The sequence below is a fragment of the Odocoileus virginianus genome, chromosome 7 (assembly GCF_023699985.2).
Source record: "Odocoileus virginianus isolate 20LAN1187 ecotype Illinois chromosome 7, Ovbor_1.2, whole genome shotgun sequence".
Classification (NCBI taxonomy): domain Eukaryota; kingdom Metazoa; phylum Chordata; class Mammalia; order Artiodactyla; family Cervidae; genus Odocoileus; species Odocoileus virginianus.
This window is the reverse complement of record NC_069680.1, coordinates 22,407,339-22,426,227: the sequence shown is the minus strand read 5'-3', so window position 1 is coordinate 22,426,227 and position 18,889 is coordinate 22,407,339. Positions and strand designations below refer to the sequence as shown.

General features: G+C 44.7%; 1 protein-coding gene across 2 annotated transcripts in view; it reads right to left on the bottom strand.

The window, feature by feature from the left end:
- Nucleotides 1-15,060, bottom strand: part of PLPP4 (phospholipid phosphatase 4) — a 216,063-nt gene extending 201,003 nt beyond the window's left edge. For both annotated transcript variants that reach the window (XM_070470292.1, XM_070470293.1), the window contains exon 1: nucleotides 14,984-15,060. The gene's annotated coding sequence lies outside the window, so the exon portion shown is untranslated. The remainder of the gene's footprint in view (nucleotides 1-14,983) is intronic.
- Between the last annotated feature and the right edge of the window lie 3,829 nt (nucleotides 15,061-18,889).

The window sequence follows — 18,889 nt, the reverse complement described above, 5'->3', positions numbered from 1 at the left end:
CAGTCAGAGATCACTTAGCAAAACAAAGACTTTGCATTAAAATCACAGGTCTGATTTAAATTAATTCTCTGTGATCTATCTGTCTATTCAGGGAGATCAGAGACCGTAACAGGATCTTCCCCACAAAGCTGCTTTTTCTGCTCCCAGTGCAAGCTTATCTCATGACACAACCTGGAAAAAATGAACTGAAATTACTACTGCTGGGAAGCTGAAACTGCCCTCCAGATTTCTAAAACACCTTCCCTCTGAAGTTCTAGAAAGATGTCAGGTTTGCAGATCTTCGTCCCCAGACACCTCAGAGACTGAGAAGGCCTCAGAACGATGGCTTTTTGAGCAGGTTGAATTACATCTGCTAAGAAAGGAGAGTTGCCAAAATACAATTGAGAGATTCCATCAGTGTTTCCCTGACAAAAGATTTCTTCCATTATGACTTCAATTATTCGTTCAGAATTTCTGATTAAAATATAATCACTTTCGCATGGGTCCATAGGAGATAGGATTCTGGAAAAGAAATGACTCTTTCTGCGTAGAAATAAAAGTTACAGAGTTTTAGAAGATACAAGAGAGAGTTAGTGATACGGTATTTGGGCAGGACCTCAGTGTGTAAAATCCTCATACTCTCTGACACATCACATCCCAAAACACACCCCGTGATCAAGAAGAGGATTCATGTGTCCACTGCAGGAAACTCCATGAGGGCAGGAATCATGGCCTCAAGTGGAGGCTGGCATTTAATAAATGTCCGTAAGTATTTATGGAATGATCAAATAAGGGGCAACAACCCAAATATCCATCAATAGGGAATGCTGAAATACATTAAGGCAGAGCAAGACCTTGGAACAAAGGTCAACTATAAAATACATGCCACGGTGAAAAGAATAAAAACCCTGCAAGAGTGAGTGTGAGTGAGTGAGTGTGTGTGTATGTGTGTGTGTGTGTGTCTGTTCATGGGCATAGCTAAGGGTCTGGAAAGATACACATCAAGTTGTTACCAATATTATATTCAGGGATTGGAAAGAAAAGAGGGTTGAGGGGCTGAAAGCTTCCCACTATTTATACTGGTCTGTTGGGTTACCAGTTTTTAGCCATCACACTCTGTATTACGTTTGTGAGTAAAAATCATATCAATAATACAAAAAGTGATATCTGTTGCCTGTTGACTTGTCAACTGAGATCTCAGCTGCACAAGCTTCCAAGTTCCCAGCTCCCTGAAATTGCAGCATCCCTTGGCATTGATCTTTCTCTCTGGTGCTCCGAGAGTTCCAGGTTTGAACATCAGCCCATCTTGGCTGCCAGTCCAAGACAAGGGTGATTCGTGGACAAGGGTGGAGGCTTATAAAAACAAGGCTGAGCCCTGGTCAATCACTTTGCATGAAGCATCAGAAATCAATTTATCCACCTGATGTAACTGGAAAAACTCGTGTAGGTGACCTGTCACTGGGATTTTGAGATGAAGCTCGGGGGTGACTGACCTTAACCAAAAATTCAAGAGTGAACATATTCAATCCACTGGGGAGGGGCTTTCTGTAAGAAATGCTTATTCACCCGGCAGGCCTGGCAGCAAATGGTAGCCAGGGCTGTGACGGGTGTCAGGGCAATAACAGGTGACTGTCGGCTAGCTTCCACCTCCTCCCCTCCTTTTCTGTTACAAGCCCTCCAAACCCTTCAAAGGACTTCATTGCCCCCTATTCCCAGGGTTCACACCACTCTGCTCCTTTCATTCAGTGACCACCAAACCCCCTCGGGTTCTTCTCATTCCACAGTAGGCTCTGGTATAAAATACTAGCTGGTTACCTCCTGACTATTTAAAACAAGTACTACAGCCCGCCTTTTGTCTATCTGAAGAAGTCTACTGCCAGTTATGAGGGACAAAGAGGGCATTATAAAACTATGTGCTTAGAGGAATTACAAATCCATTAAGCAGTGGTTCCAACTTTGGTACTTATGCTCTTAATGCTTGCAAAAGCCCCTGTCCCTAAAGACTCCTAACACTGATATGTTTTCACGTAAAAGGTTTCATGTACATTTAAATTTTTCCACATGTAATATAGATTAGTCAAATCAATGGAAGAGTTTTAAAAATCTACCAACATAGAAAGCTAAAATAGTACTGACAGTCCAATTAACTCCATTCCAGTAATAACATAAGGAATCTGAAAAGAGCAGAAAATAAGTAGAGACCAAGAAGGGGGAAAAAAGTATGTAGCTTTTATGCCTAAAATTAAGTTCAAATGTTTTAGAAAATATTCTAATTAAATATTTTACCATCCATGAGTGCATATTGGAAATATAGCTCATTGGCTTTCCCTTAGAAGCCCCCAAATCAGCATTTAATAATTAGAAATTGTAGGAAAAAGAGACAATAAAATTCTTCTGTCATTAGGGGCTTCCCAGGAGGTGCTGTTGGTAAAGAATCTGCGTGCCAATGCAGGAGATGCAAGAGATGCAGGTTCAATCCCTGGGTCACGAAGATCCCCTAGAGGAGAAACTGGCAACCCACTCCAGAATTCTTGCCTGAAAAATTCCATGGATGGAGGAGCCTGGTGGGTTACAGTCCATGGATCTCAGAGTCAGACAGGACTGAGCAACTGGGCACACATTCTGTCATTACATAAAACCCCAAACATGAACATACAGGACAAATGAATGGCCAAATAGAAAATGCTATCAATAGCAGACAGAAGAACTTAGCATAAAAGTAGTCGAGGGCAACCTCTAGACATCAGAGATGGAGGGAGTACCCCAAGGTTCTTCCTGTCCGTATTCCCCACAGGCATCTCCTGCAGCACAGGCTAACAGCAGAGCTGTCCAGGGAGGAGAAGCAGAGTCAGGATGCAGCCCTAAACCAGAGCTGGGGCAGAGGATGCAAAAAGGGATGAGGTCATGCAGGGACATTGGTCTTACGCCTGGCCAGATTTGGGGACAAGCAGGATTTAGCAAGAACCCAGAAGGGATAGGACACCATGGGTATCTGATGGCCTCCTTTCCTCCCTGTAAAGTTTTTTGACTTGCAAATGGCAGGCCCACGCTAGCTAGATGGGAGCATACCTGCTGCTCCATGTGCTCAGGCGAGTCTGACTCTCTGCAACCCCATGGACTGTAGCCTACCAGATTTCTCTGTCCATGAGATTTCCCAGACAAGTATCCTGGAGCAGGTTGCCATTTCCTACTACAGAGGATCTTCCCGACCCAGGGATTGAACCTGAGTCTCTCATGTCTCCTGCCCTGGCAGGTGGGTTCTTTACCACTAGCACCAGCTGGGAATCCATAGGAAGAGGATGAAAAGGAATTCTTGGAAGGATTCTGGAGCATCTCATGGGCTGTGGTATAGCTGAGGAGCCTGGCGTCTTTTTTCTATATTTATACATTCATACAACATGGTTCCTGCTGAACTGTGACGTGATTCTGATGTTTACCATCTGAGGTTGGCACAGCCTCCACAGGTCAAGGGCTCAGTCCCCAACAAGACTGCCCTCAGACACCAGCCACAAGCTCTGGGGGTCCCTGGCCACCTGCATTCCTGAACAACTGGCTATAAATTCAGAAGTTTCTTATGAACCCTTCAGGTTGAATAATTCCCTAGAACCATCCATGTGTGCGTGTGTTAGTTGCTTCATCGTGTCTGTCTCTTTGCAACCCCACAGACTGTAGCCCACCAGGCCCCTCTGTCCATGGGACTCTCCAGGCAAGAACACTGGGAGTGGGTTGCCATTTCCTTCTCCAAAAGGAACCATAGAAAGAAAGAAAGTGAAGTCACTCAGTCATGTCCAACTCTGCTACCACGTGGACTGTAGCCTACCAGGCTCCTCCATCCATGGAATTTGAGTACTGGAGTGGGCTGCCATTTCCTTCTCCAAGAATAATCCATAGAACTCAGGAAAAAAAAAAACTATGCTCACAACTGCAGTTTTATTTTAAAGGACTAACCAAATGAAAAGACACACAGGGCAAGGTCAGGAAGGGACTCCAACACAGAGCTTTTGTGTCCTCCCCCAGGTGGCACTAGTGGTAAGGAACCCGCCTGTCAATGCAGGAGACCTAAGAGATGTGGGTTCGATCCCTGGGTTGGGAAGATTCCCTGGAGAAGGGAATGGCAACCCACTCTAGTATTCTTCCCTGGAGAATCCCAAGGACAGAGGAGCCTGGTGGGCTACAGTCCATAGGGTCACAAAGAGTTGGACAGGACTGAAATGACTTAGCACACACATACCCTGAGGACAGGGCACACCATCCTCCCCAAACATCTGTGTTTACCAACCAGAAAACTCATCCAAGTCTGGGCGTCCAGAGTTTTTGTTGAGGTTACATTTGACAGAAGTGATTGGCTGAATTATCAGCCAGGTGATTGAACTTGATCTCCAGCCCACCTGCCCAGAGGCTGGGCTGCTGTCACCCGGCCCAATGCCCAACCTTCTAATTACATGGGTGAGGTTTAAGATGTGACCAATCCCATCTGCAGTCATTTGAGCATAAACTCAGGTGTGGTCCAGGTGGTCACCATAAATAATGAAGATATTCTTGCCACTTGAGGTCTCCTAGGAGGATAGAAGCTCCCTCCCAGAAACTGGGCGTGTATGCTAAGTCCTTTCAGTAATGTTCAACTCTGTGCGACCCTATGGACTGTAGCCCGCCAGGCTCCTCCATCCATGAGATTCTCCAGGCAAGAATACTGGAGAGCATTGCCATGTCCTCCTCTAGCAGATCTTTCAAACTCAAAGATCGATCCCACGTCTCTTACATGTCCTGCATTGGCAGGCAGGTTCTATACTACTAGTGCCATCTGGGGACAGAGGCCAAATTCTCTATCACATAACATCTCTTCATGCCCTGCCTCTGGTTCTGCATTTGTTTTCTCAAGAGAACAAATCTTATTGGGCCAGCATGGGCCCATGCTGTTAGTTTAATAAACCAGAGACCTAAGAGGCAGGAGCAAAACTGCCAGGGTAAAATGCTACAAGGGAGGTTTTGGAGAGAAAGGGACAGGCAAATCCCCTCTCTTTAGGAGTGTCTACTACACTCTGATTAATAGCACCAAATCAAGCATCCAGCAGTCTGAAATCAAGATTCTAACCTTAGTATTCCCTAGAAAAAAGGATCATTTTTATATTATTAATGGAAGAATTGAATATATCCTTAGAAGCCTGTCAGAGTTGAAATAAGCATTATAAAACCTGTCAGAACTGTGACAGAGAAGGCTAGAACTTTGTATGAGACAATGTATTTCATTAAAATGAAGACTTTTTTTTCAAGTAATTGAAACCTTCTTCAATATTGCTACAGCAGTAGCAAGAATGTATTGATTGTGTGAAGTTCAGAAATTATATTTGGTCCTCAACTTTATAAAATAACTTTGGAAATTTTATATTAAGGAAACACCCATCACTCTGAAGAATCTAAACTCAAAAACAGCTAAGAATGAGGGGAAAAGACTGTATGTTTGAACTCGTGAAACAAATTTGGGTGAATTTATAACAAAGAAAGCTGGAATGGTGAGATGGCATTGTCCTGCCTGAATGCACAGAGACAAATTAACATCATACAAGGATGGAGAAATCTCATGAAAGTGCTAGTATCTGAAGACAGAAGGTTCTTTTTCCTTCAACTCTTGTCAATCATTTATCCCACAGAAACTTATGCCTGGTCAGCCCATAAAGTGAGTTGAAAAGGAAGCAGTATTTCCCTTTCAGAAACAATTGGACACAACACACTTGGATGCTCAGAATCTTGTTACCTTTATGACACACTTTCCTTTTCCAACTTGTCCAGTCCACTTGGAAGTAAAGATTGATGATGTCCATGTGGGACTGCCTGAGCTCCTTGACCTTTGCCCTGGTTTATCTAACCTTGACCTGGGCAGCCACTATCAGCCTTAGCAAACAAAGGGGATTTGGGCAGCTTCCTTCTCAATGCTGTAGTTACAGAAGACCATCTGTGTTTTCCCCCTCGTTCTAATTTTGAGGAATAAGTACCAGGTTTCTCTTCTTACAAGTCCAAAGGCTTGTTGGCTGGCCAAGAGGTTGGCCAGGTGGGAGAGCTAAGAAGTGAGGACCAGGGCAGATAAGAAGAAGGTGTGGCAGTAAGACAGTTTCTCGTTTGGCCTCAGGCAGCATTGCACAGTGGGTGGGATTTACCTTCAAACAGACACAGTCACATCACCTTTTCCTTTCGGCAAGCAGGCTGGTTCTAACCTGTGTATGCACACAGAAAGTGAAATACACACTGGGGAAAAGCAAAGCAATTGCAGAAAGCCAGGAGGTTGGTGGGTTCTGCCATTGGTCAGATCCTCAACAGTGCTATATCTTTCTCTTTTTTTTTGCCACACCACTCAGTCTGCAGGATCTCAGTGCCCCAACCGCGGGCTGAACCCAGGTCATGGCAGTGAAAGCTCCAAGTTCTAACCACCAGACTACCAGGGGGCTCCCAATAGGGCTGTATCTTGACCCCACACCGCTGATCCCACAGCTTCTGTAGATGCAGTTGTGTTTCCTCATAGTATCCATCCACCCCAGAAGGGCAGGAGAGAGCTTCCTTGGCATGCTCTATTAGGGATTCCCTTCACATACATATTTCACAGGCTCCTGGTCATCTTCACAGTGGAAAAGTTAAAAAAAAAAAAAATAACCCCATCTGGCTATTTTGAACACTTACATTTTAAAAGATTTTACAAGAAATGGTATTTTAAAATGGCACTCAGCAAGATTAAAATCTCACAATCTCATTATTCAAATTTTTACAAATATGCCAACAAAGCATTACCTTGCTCCAAGTGGCTCAAAGAGCCGTTACAAGTGGCTTTTGTTCTTTTAACCTTCCTGTAAGTATATTTCTATTACTGATCAAGACTACGTTAACGTTATAATAGTTCTATACCGCCAGTTAATGTGATGTATTGTGAAGTATGAAGGACTGATTAATTTCCAGACTATGGGACGCAAATCTATTCTTAATGGGCACCTGAGTGTGTATTTATGTATTACCTCACAATAAATCACAGAAATGACCCAGAAGTCTTTAAGCACATATTTGAAAACTCCTAACAGCTCCAGAAGCTTCAATAAATCTCACTGTACAAATTAATATGTAATGTTTCATTTGACTTACACAAGACAAATGTGTTTTAAATGCCTACGGGGGGAGGGCAAATCTAAGTATGTCACCTTTGAGTTCTTTGTCAAAAGGAGGAAAGGAAAAAAGAAAGATGTGTCAAATTACTGAAAAATCTATTGACTTAATTTTACTTCTCATAAATTAGATATTTTATACAAAAAAACACAAAGAGACCATACTTTGTGGAGAAAATGTGAATTGAGTATCCAGATAATTTAATTAATATCTGTTTGAAATATTTAGATTATTAGATTCAGTCTAACGTGGAGTGGCTTGAATCACTTGTTTAAAATCCCATCAACTGTCCTTCGAGAGTCTTTGTCACTCTCTATTCTAGAAGTGCTCCACTCTTGGCAAAACCAGAGGCGGCCATAAAATTTTGGTGCTTTCTTAACTCTCTATCCGGAAAGGTCTAGACTGTTTTTTTTCTTTCTTGGAAAGAACTAAACTGATCCCGCTGATTGAAAACTAGCAATTGCCCTGCAGAAATTGCCTGTAATGAATTGCAGCTCATTAGCTGTAAATAGTCTTTTTCAGTGGTGTGGATTCCTGCCCACTCTCCGGGTTCGTTCCTCCGTCGGCCAGGATTCTCCTTGTTCACAGCCACAGAAGAACCTCACTTAGTGTTTGGATGGTCCCCGCGGACTCCTCTGGCCTCCACCCTCCTCCACCCTGCACCGTGTCCTGCAGCTCCCCAGGGCCAGCGCCCCTCGACTTGGCTGGCTATACCATCAGAGACACTGCCCAGAGATAGAGGGAGGAGGGAAAATGAGGCTGGTGCATCCATGCCGCTCAACATATTCTTGGTCTCTGCAGCTTGGCCAGGTCCCTGTACTGAAGGCCATGGCTCCCACTGGGAGGCCTTCTCCTCCAGCTTCAGTTCCTCCTTTTGGGTTCAAGCAACTGTCCTCCTCAAGCCAAGGGGTGACAGAAACATCCCAGGGTCCTGCATTATCCTCCGGGGTTTTCTCTTAACCCTGCTCACACCTTTGTAAACAGCCTCCGTGTTAGTCAATTCTGTGTCAACTTGACCAGGCCATGGATGCCAAGATATCTGATTATCTAATAATAACATTATTTCTGTGTGTCTGCTACAGTTCCAGAAGAGATTAGCATTTGAACTGGTGGATGGAGCAAATCAGATTGACCACCCAGTGTGAATGGGCATCACCCATCGAGTGATTAAATAGAACAAGAAGACAGAAGAAGGCTGGCTTTGCCCTCCCTCTGCCTGAAGACACAGCTGAGACATCAAGCTTCTCCTGTCCTCATTGCTCCTGGCTCTCAGGAGATCCAGATCAGAAGCTACACCATCAGCCTCCTAGCTCTCAGGCCTTCAAACTACACCACTAGCTTTCCTGAACCTCCAGCTTGCAGGTGGCAGATTGTGGACCTTCTCACCCTCCATAATCATATAAGCCAATACCTTAGAGTGAGTGAGTGAGTGAGTAAGTGAGTTGGTGTGAGTGTGTGTGTGTGTGTGTGTGTGTGTGTATGCACACAAACTAAGTTGTATCAGTCGTGTCTGACTCTTTTCGACACCATGGACTGCAGCCCACCAGGCTCCTCTTGCCAAGGGATTTCCCAGGCAACAATACTAGAGTGGGTGGCCATTTCCTACTCCAGGGGAATCTTCCTGGCCCAGGGACTGAACCTGTGTCTCTGGTGTCTCCTGCATAGACAGGCAGATGCTTTACCACTGAGCCACCTGGGAAGCCAATACCTTAGCATAATGGGACTTCATTTGGAAATAGGGTCTTTGCAGATGTAATTACTTAAGATGAGGTCACACTGGGTTAGGGAGGACCCTAATCTAATGACTGGCATTCTTAGAAGAAGAGAAAACACAGACACACACAGAGATAAGATGGCCACATGAAGATGGAGGCAGAAACTGGAGGGTCACAGCTGTCAGCCAAGGAAGGCCAAGGACTGCTGGCAACCAGAAGCGAGGATGAGGCTAAAAAGGATCCTTCCCCAGAGCCTGCAGAGGAAGCATGGCCTTATCGACACCTTGAACTTGAAATTCTAGACATCAGAACTTGAGAGAATAAATGTCTGTTGTTTTGAGCCACTTGGTTTGTGGCATTTTGTTCTGGAAGTCCTTGACATCTATTTTTCTCCTAAGTTGTCTCCTTTCCCCACTGAAGCAGGTGATAGGAATGTGCCTGAGTGGAATGCAACCAGCCTGAACCTTCTCGGATTTTGTTTTCCCAAATCCTGAGCCTGCCAAGCTGGGCAGAGCTTGAGGAAGTGGCAGAGGGCTCCAGAGAAGCAGGGTGATGCAGTGAGGGTCCTCCTGCTGAAGAAGAGGTTTCCTGAGATGAGGAGGAGAGTGGCAGGGATCTGGCACCTACCCCTAGAGACACAGTCAGACCGGTGGGGGAGAAGGGGCCCTGAGGGAGATGGTCAGCGGCAGTGAGCGCCCCAGCCTCCCCCCAACTCCACACCCCAAGCACAGAGCTGAACAAGCTTTGACCTGAATAGTGACCTGGTCAGCAGAGGAACTGGCGTGGCTGGAGACCCTTCCCCATCCAGGCTCTGGTCAAAACCCTGGGAGTGGAAGGAGTCCCTACACGACCGAATAGGATTCCCCCAGCCTGCTAGTGAGAGGACTTTAGGTTTAGATTTTAATAAAAAATTAAAGTGATATTTCTTATACACTTGACTCTATGGCCTAAGCAGCACTGTCTGCCTCCTCATTTCGATGACGATTGAGATGGTTGAAGGATAGGTAAACCCTGCAGGTAAAGTACCAGGAAGCCAACATTTCTTCTTCTAAATATATGCATGGCAGGAATGTGGGCATATGCTGAACAGAGGACATGTTCTAGAATGTTCCTAGGGGCACTCTCCTTAACAGCCCCTAATCAGAAACTTCGCAAGGTCTACTGACAGCATCAATAAACTGTGATGTGTGCACTCCACGCCACAGTGTCCGCCATGAGGATGAGCAGTTTATAAGTACATGCAAAGTGGACAAGCCGCAGGAGCAAAAGGCCGACTGAAAAACAGCTATGTGATTCTGCTCATGTAAACTGTAAAAACAAGCAAATGCATTTACCCTGTTGGAAGGCAGGGGCGTGGCTGTCCTTGCACAGAGGAAGGGACTAGAAGGGGACTTCAAGGATGATTAGAGCTTATGAGAATGCCCTGAACTGAACTCTCATGATCTGAGCATTTTCTGTATGTATATTACCTTTCAGCACAAAAAAAAATCAAGGGCAGGAGAGGTTTTCTGATAATGTGAGCAAGGATGAAAATGGACACAGATCCACTGGGACAGCAGGAAGCAGACAGGGATAGGAGGACCCAGCACTGGCGGCCATCCCCGCTCCCCGAAAGCCTGAAGCACGTGCCTATCATTCATGCATGCTTAGTTGCTTCAGTCATGTCTGACCCTTTGTAACTCCATGGACTGTGGCCCAGCAGGCTCCTCTGTCCATGGGATTCTCCAGGCAAGAGTACTGAAGTAGGTTGTCATGCCCTCCTCCAAGGGATCTTCCCGACCCAGGAATTGAACCCGTGTTTCTTATGTCTCCTATACTGGCAGGCAGGTTCTTTACTGCTAGTGCCACCATCACTGGGATACTAAATATACTGGCTTGGGGTGGGAGGTTTGGGGGTGAAAGGTACACCATCTGAAAACACGTTATCTGGATTGGGATTCTATTTGCAAGAAAAGGTTGTTACATAACGGGCAAGCCACCAGTGTAGCTCCCAGCCTTCCCTTTCCTCTGAACAATGGTGCTAAAAGTTTTGAATTTTATAATGAGCAGAGCTGTGCAAACTCTCATAAATACCCAGCACATGAGAAAAGGACTTCTATATCCAGAGACAAACATTTGCACTGGTTCATTCTTGAGTGAGGTAAAATATAAAACTTGCAGTGTTTCTTGGAGGGGGAAATGATGCTCATTCATAAGTCATAGCAATTTAATGACTTATAAATTGCTAAATAATTTTTTTTCAAAAACCACAATATTGCTGGAATTGTGTAGAGGCACAGAGAACTGTGCTCAGGATAATTCCATTTTGGAAAGCTAGGTCGTACCTCCCACTCCTGATGAACTAATTCAGCATTCCACCCAACCCCACGTGTGGCACAATCTTCAGACTTCTTAACAAAGGCCCCCAACATGGGTTTTTCTGATAAACAGAGAAATGTTATTTTAGCTGGGCACCTACAAGCCTCTGGAGGATAGGGTCATGAATTATTCATTGCTGGTGTTAATGTACATCAAAAGAGTATATATTTGGACACGACCCTCATTACTGCTCAAGCATTTTTTCCACTTGATTTATTCTTCTCCCTTCTCTGAATGCATGTTCATAATCTACATTACCAGTCTTCTAATGATGCCATGTCAGATCCAAATGTCACCTCATTATTTCTGACACGCACAGAACCCACAACAGTAAAAGCCAATTATAGACTAGAAAAATCCCAGAAGACCTCACTGCTACCACAGCTAATATGCTTCGGCATCATGAAGCTTGGAGAGAGTCCCATATGGTGGGCATCTGTGCACACCCATCCTGGGCCCTTCTCCATCCAGGAGCAAGGAGATCTAGCGTGATAGAGCTGGCTATTGGGAAACCAATCTGCACACCCTGGCAGGAAGCCATGGAATTCACAAGCAGCAGCTTGATGACCAAAGTGTTGTGTTTTACTCCGACACATGAATCGGTTTCATTGACTGAATCAACTGGACTGAGCTGGGACCATGTTTACGGATTTGGTGGAGAGTTGGCCAGATGCAAGATTTGTCCATGACCTACATCGTAGAGGGGAGGGGCCACCATAACTTTTGGAAGGTTGTCATGGTTACACAAGGGGAAAAGAGATGTTGAGAATCAGGTAGATTTCAGCTTGTCCTCACTCTCCCCTCAAAGTGCATCCAGCTCTTTTCAGATGCCACCCTGCTGGCCAGCAGTCCAGGCCCTCCCCAGGCAGAGACAATGGACTTCCACAGACTTCTCCTCCAGCCTCCAGATGCTCCCCCTCCAGCACAGGAACCTAAGTGGCAGTTTCTCAGAGTTCCCCGCAAACTCGGCTACTTCCGCCCAGGCTAGTACTTCTAGAGGACTGGTTAATGACTTTTCTCTGACCTTCTAACTCTTCTTTCTGGATTTTCCTTCCAGCTTGAAAGACTGACCTGGTTTCAAGGGGTCTTAAAGGACCCCTGCATTGCCGATCAATGCAGGCAACCAGTGGGAATTCATCCCTTCAGCAAATATTTATCTAGAATCTCCCATGAGCCAAGCACTGGGGATCCCACAGGGAAAAGACAGCCAGTCCCTGTCCTCCTGAGCCTGCACACCTATTAAGAGGATGTAAACTGCTTACAAGGTCACAGGCTCTAAGCTAAGTGCTTTACATGAAGGATTTCATCTCATCTTCACAAGCACAAATTTAAAACGTCCGTAGGATTATTACTTCCATTTACAGACAAGGAAACCGAGGCTTACTGAGATCAAGAAACCTGGGTGCCACCAATTCCAGGATTCAAATTCCGATCCATTCCACTGTTTAGTCTCCTTGTGCAGGAAGACACTCCCCGCCCCAACTCAGGAAAAATGAAAACCCAGGCAAAGTCCCAGGGCACGAGGCATACACAGCAAGAACAAGCCGATGCCTGAGTAAACCTCTTGTCCACGGCCAGAGCATTTAAGTGACTCCAGTTGAGGAAAACATTAATGCTGAAACCAAGCTATTTTGGCATCTGAAAGAGGTCTCTGGAGGACAGTGACCACAGGGGGCAGGCCAGCTGCTGACCAGAGACACATCCTGACAGGGAAGCAGGCCCAGATCTACAGAGATTGTTTACTTTTTTAATGCATAGAGATATTAAGCTACAAATCAAGATCAAAATATATTACTTGACTTTTTCTCTGTTAATAAACAAATGAGTAGCAGTGAGTTCAAAAATAATGACAAAAACCATATGATATCACTTGTATATGGAATCTAAAATATGACACAAATGGACACATGTACAAAATAGAAACAGACTCACAGACACACAGAACAGGCTTGTGGTTGCCAAGGGTGAGAGGGGCTGGGGGAGGAAAGGATTGGAAGCTTGGGACTAGCAGATGCAAACCTGTATATAAAATGGATAAACAAGGTCCTACAATATAGCACAGGGAACTACATTCAATATTCTGTGATAAACCATAATGGAAAAACATATGATAAAGGATATATAGGTATACCTGAGTCATCTTGCTATACAGCAGAAATAGCACAATGTTGTTAAATCAACTTTATGCCAATACAGTTTTTAAAGAAATAATTGCAAGAATACCCAACTCTTAATGATGGGTTCTCTGAAACGGAGAGAGGAGTGATGATTTCAGAGAATTCTCCCTTAGCAAGTCAGACATTTCATAATATGCAAATGTTTAACAGTGAGTATATACATTTCCATAAGCAGAAAATAAACAAATGAGGCTACTAGCAAGCCCATGAGTTTATGCTGTAGTACCAGTTCTACAATTAGATAACACTGCGCCAGGAAGCACCGCCTAAACCCAGATGGGGTCTTCCCAGCTGGCTCAGTGGTAAAGAATCTGCCTGCCGATGCAGAAGACTCAGGTCTGATCCCTGGGTCAGGAAAATCCCCTGGAATAGGAAATGGCAACCCACTCCAGTATTCTTTCCTGGGAAATCCCATGGACACAGGGCCTGGAGGGCTACAGTCCATGAGATCACAAACAGTTGGACATGACTTAGCAACTAAACAACAAAAACAAAGTCTAGATGGAGCCTGAGGCCCAGACCATGCCTTCTTCATTTCCTGTCCCCTCCCTCTGCCTCCACATACATTCAAAGAACAGTGCTGAAATACCAGCTATTCACTGGTAATAAACTCCAAGTTCACCTATGAACAATCTTGCTTTATACCTCTTTCCCAACTCAAATCAAGGGCAAACCATTAATCATTCCAGCAGAGCCTAGAAAACTGCATACACTGATCTTCTGAATTTTATCACCTGCTCTTCAAGGAATATTGAGCCCTTATGACTTGACAGTGATTTCATTACGATTTAAGAATATCATATTTAACCTTTTTTGTGATCCCGTCACTAAATAATCAGCAAATACTTATTATTGAAACAGATGTACTAATGAAATGGACAGGTTTGAGTTTATCAATATTCTTCTTGGGTTGATTTTACCTTTTTATATCAAAGAAAATAATGCAAAAACTGAACTAAAACTTTGCAAAGAGACAAGTTTTCTTCTTTGACAGTATCAGTAAGAGCCAGGAGTCTGACCATATAGCTTTACCTTATGAAAATTAGTCTTTCTGAAGTCAGTAAGTAATTCCAGTTCTCAGGGATTCTCAGTTCCATTGTATAGTTTGGAGTGGCAACAAAACAAGACAGATCTCAATAATAATTTCATCCATAACACAACACTGTAAATCAACTATACTCTAATAAAAAGTAAGTAAACAATAACTTCATCTTTTAGTGAATAAAAGTGTTCAGAAGGCACAAAACAGTGGACTGGGTCACACTGGACTATTTTTCTTCCCAGACACTGGATATTTGCATCTCCCTTGCACTCTGGCCTCCAACTCCCCAACTCATCACCTCTACTCATCATCAACCCCAAGGGGTTCCACTATAGGAACCATCACAGGACCTTCAGCTCCCCTTGGACAGAATCGATCAGCAAATCCTCCCCAATCCAGAAGCTTCACATAGTTCACATGCTCTGTACTTCTATTGTTAAATAGCCAGGAACTATTTCTATTGCCTTTGACCCCTATGTCCAGCCTGGCACCCAACCCAGAGCAAACACTCAATACTCGACAATAGCAAACAAATGTGACAGTAACTTGGATTCAACGTCCAGACTTACCACTACTGGCTGCTTCATGCTGAAGAGTCATTGATTTCTCTGGGGCACCGTCTTCTCACCTGGAACACACACACACAAAACACACCAACAATGATCATCACACTACATGACTTAGAACTGCCGGAAGAGCCAGGGCTATACTGAATGAGAAAGCAGTTTGTAAGGCATAAACTAAAGCACAAGGTGAATTCTCTTCCAGCTCCCCACATCCTGGGGAAGCCCAGGAGAAACAAACTCACAGCAGGCAAAGCCTCCCACAGTGGCCCTGGGCACCAGGACTCTGTGGAGCAAGGAGTTACAGAGGGAGGAGCAGAGGAGCGACCCTTTGTTCTCAGCTGGATCCAGCGATGCTGACTGCCTTTCCACAGTGTGGAGATGTGAGCAGGATGCAGGCAGGGTGGGAAACCCCTGTGCCCTGCATCCTGTCCCCTCCAAGGGAAAGAAGTGATGGATGCCAGGGAGGGGGGACTCTGTGGCCAGAGGGCCCTTGGCAAGAGTGTCCCTGTTGATGCCAGGCACAGGCAACCCAGGTATGAACGGATTACAGCAAGGAAACACAGCTTAGTAAGATCTGGAAGATACCCGCAACGCTGGGGCTGGGTACAGGGCCTTCTGGAGGCTGCTGCCAGCAGGAAGCGGAATGCTCAGACAAAGATCCAGCTGAGCAGGTGGAGCTGCCCTCCAGGCACAACCACAGGAGGGGTTTCATGTAAACACCCTTTACCTTTGGCAAAAAGGAGGTCGCCGAGTTTACTCTGCTTCCTGGTTGTTTTCTTCCTGTTTACTGAACTCGCTACTACGCATGCTGGGAACCTGTGCACACGTGCACAGAGGTTAAGGGTCCCAGGGTAATGACCCCTCACACCTGTAGACTGTTCTGAAATTTAAAGAATGATCTCACCCACAGCCAATTTGAGCCTGACAATAAATAACTGTCCTATTTCATAGACGTGGAAAGTGAAGTTCAGGATGAAGTGCCTTGCCTAGAATTCCTAAAGCTAGGACTCCAACCCTTCTGCCTCACAATATCTCTACACTCCTGCCTTGAGAGATGCAGGTTTGATCCCTGAGTCTGGAAGATCCTCTGGAGGAGGAAATGGCAACCCTCTGCAGTATTCTTGCCTGGAAAAATCCAGTTCTCATTTCCAAAGTCAACATTTGGATTGGCCCGTCCTACCTTGCCTCTTGACCAACCTTGTGCCTGCCAGACATTTTAACTGAGTAGCTTCTGGGAGGCCCTGCAAGACTGCGAGAAGCGCCTGTGACACTTGCTTTTTGGGAGACATAAAAAGTGGTCAACTTTCAGGAGGAGGATGTTCATTGTGATCAAGGCCTTTGTATGAACAGGGCTTTCCTGGTTGCTCAGATGGTAAAGAATTCACCTGCCAATGTAGGAGACTCGGGTTCAGTCCCTGGGTGGGAAGATTCCCTGGAGAAAGGAAAGGCTACGCACTCCAGTATTCTTGCCTGGAGAATCCCATGGACAGAGGAGCCTGGTGGGCTACAGTACATGGGGTCCCAAAGAGTCAGACACAACTGAGTGACTATCACTTTCACTTTCAAGGCATTTCAAGGCACTAAAGCCTACATTATGACACTATTCACTGCTCAATTCTAAGCAAGTCTGAAATCTATCTAAAGGGAAGAAGAAGCATGGTTTTCCAATCTTAATTCTAAATTCTTTCCAATTTATTCAAGCTCAAGTAAAGAATCCACTTACATTTATTAATACAAAGCTCTTACAAAATTTGAAATTTTAATAGACTGCCTGTAAGATCTCAACTGCCTTAGCCTTTTTCCCAGTTGGTCTCTCAGCATGTGTGTGTGTGTGTGTGTGTGTGTGTGTGTGTGTGTGTGTGTGTAGGGGTGTGGGTGTGTGCACACACATGTGTGTACTATATGTTGGGTATTTTATTGGAAAGCTAAGAATAAATTTACAAAGTCAGAAACTATGTTTTCTTCAACAGGAAGATTCCTGTTTCAAATTACCATAATGCGTTCTATTTTTTCTTATTTGGAAGCTGCCTTAGGAAATTGTATCTTAATACCCCTACAGAATTTTCAACAGATCTACTTCGAGTTAATTTTCTAGAACATTTCCATCCCATTTTCCAGTTTTCCCCCTCTATTTACTACATTCAACCAAAAAGCAACAAACATACATTTTATAGACTTAATTACCCCTGAAGCTAAAAGTAATCTGAACACTTGTCCAATGCAAAGGCTAAAATTCCAAAAGCAATGATGAGTAAGCAGATGGCTGCTTAGAGGGAAACACGAACAAAAACGATGCAGCCTTCTTTATACACCTTTTCTGGGCAAAATAACTCCAGGTTCTTTACCACATTATTAAAGTTATAAACTAATCCACCTTGAGGGCTTGGCAAAGACATAACAACCACAGACAGAGAGGAGAGTGGGGGAAAGAATGAAATGAGGGTGAAGAAAGGGGAGGTTAGCCCAGGAGCTGGTGGGAGGCACGTGGCAGGATTCTCAAGTACATCCTCCTGCTGCCTCCAGTAGGAACCACCTCCACTGAGTTTATCCTAAGTTCTTCCTAATGTCTAATAAGACTGGATAATAAACAAAGCAGCATTCAGTTTGAGCACGGGAATGACCTTGGTTGACATTAGGTATGAGAGGTCTCTCTACCGATTTCTTTTTCTGATTTCTAGGCTGTACTAAGCCAATCTGCCACTTTGACATGACCCTGCATTGCTCTGGTTAATGGTCATAAGGAATGCAGCTTCCCCATGTAAGAACTGTAAATTCACTGGGAATAATAGCAATTGTATACATTAGGTACTGATAGTGAAGTAGGAGATAGATGGGCCCCTGGGTTGGACAGTTGGTGTTTGTCAAGTGGAGTAAAATTGAAGCTTTGTTCCCACCCAGACACTCCAAGGACAAAGATAGTGGCAAAACTGAGCTGTGCTTAAGTTAAAAGATAAGATGACCTCTCCTGAAGTCAAGGAAAACTTCCCTGTCTTCACAAGTGCTGGAAGAATCCTGGGGGGTCAAAAAAGGGAGGGGGCCTACCCCATAATAAGTGTGGACATGCACCCACAGGCCTCTGCAGTGGGATCTATCTTTACAAAATGTTGAACACACATCTTGGGGAGGGTCCTAGGACTGACCAGTCAGGTGTGATAAAAGAAGATAATTGGCCAACGTTAAACAAAGACCCAAGAGGACAGTCCTATATAAAGGATTTAAATCATCTCTTTACCATGCTCTTCCTCATCGAGGGGGAGAAACCCACACCCTTTCTCTCTGTGTATATATTTCTGCCTTGCTTCTGTCTTAAGCAAATTGTTTCTCTGTGTGCTTTCCCATATATGATGCCGTGTCTCTAATAATAAATGGTGTAGCTGTATTTATAGTTTTCGACTCCTTGAAACATTCTTACTTTCAAATGGAAGGAAAAAACAGGGCTACTTTGCTTCTGGGCTTCCCTGGTGGCTCAGATGGTAAAGAATCTTCCTGCAGTGCAAGAGACCTGGGTTCAATCCCTAGGTCGGGAAGATCCCCTGGAAAAGGGAATAGCCACCCACATCAGTATTCTTGCCTGGAGAATCCCATGGGCAGAGGAGCCCGGCAGGCTACAGCCCATTGCGTCGCAAAGAGAGGGACACAACTGAGCCACTCACACACGCTTTGCTTCTAGGCTCTAGTCCCTGGTGGTCTAGCAGCTAGAATTTCTGGTTTTCATTCAGGTTACCCAAGTTCAATTTCTGGGCAGGGAACTAAGATCTCTCTTTAGGACAGCTGACTGCTCTCCCTCCAAGATCAATATGATGTGGAAGAGGAGGACTCCACAAAGTGAGACATACTCTATTCTTTGCAAACGGTAGGTACTTGAGTATTTCCAAGTTATCTTGTTCCCCTCTTTTTAGTGAAATAAAT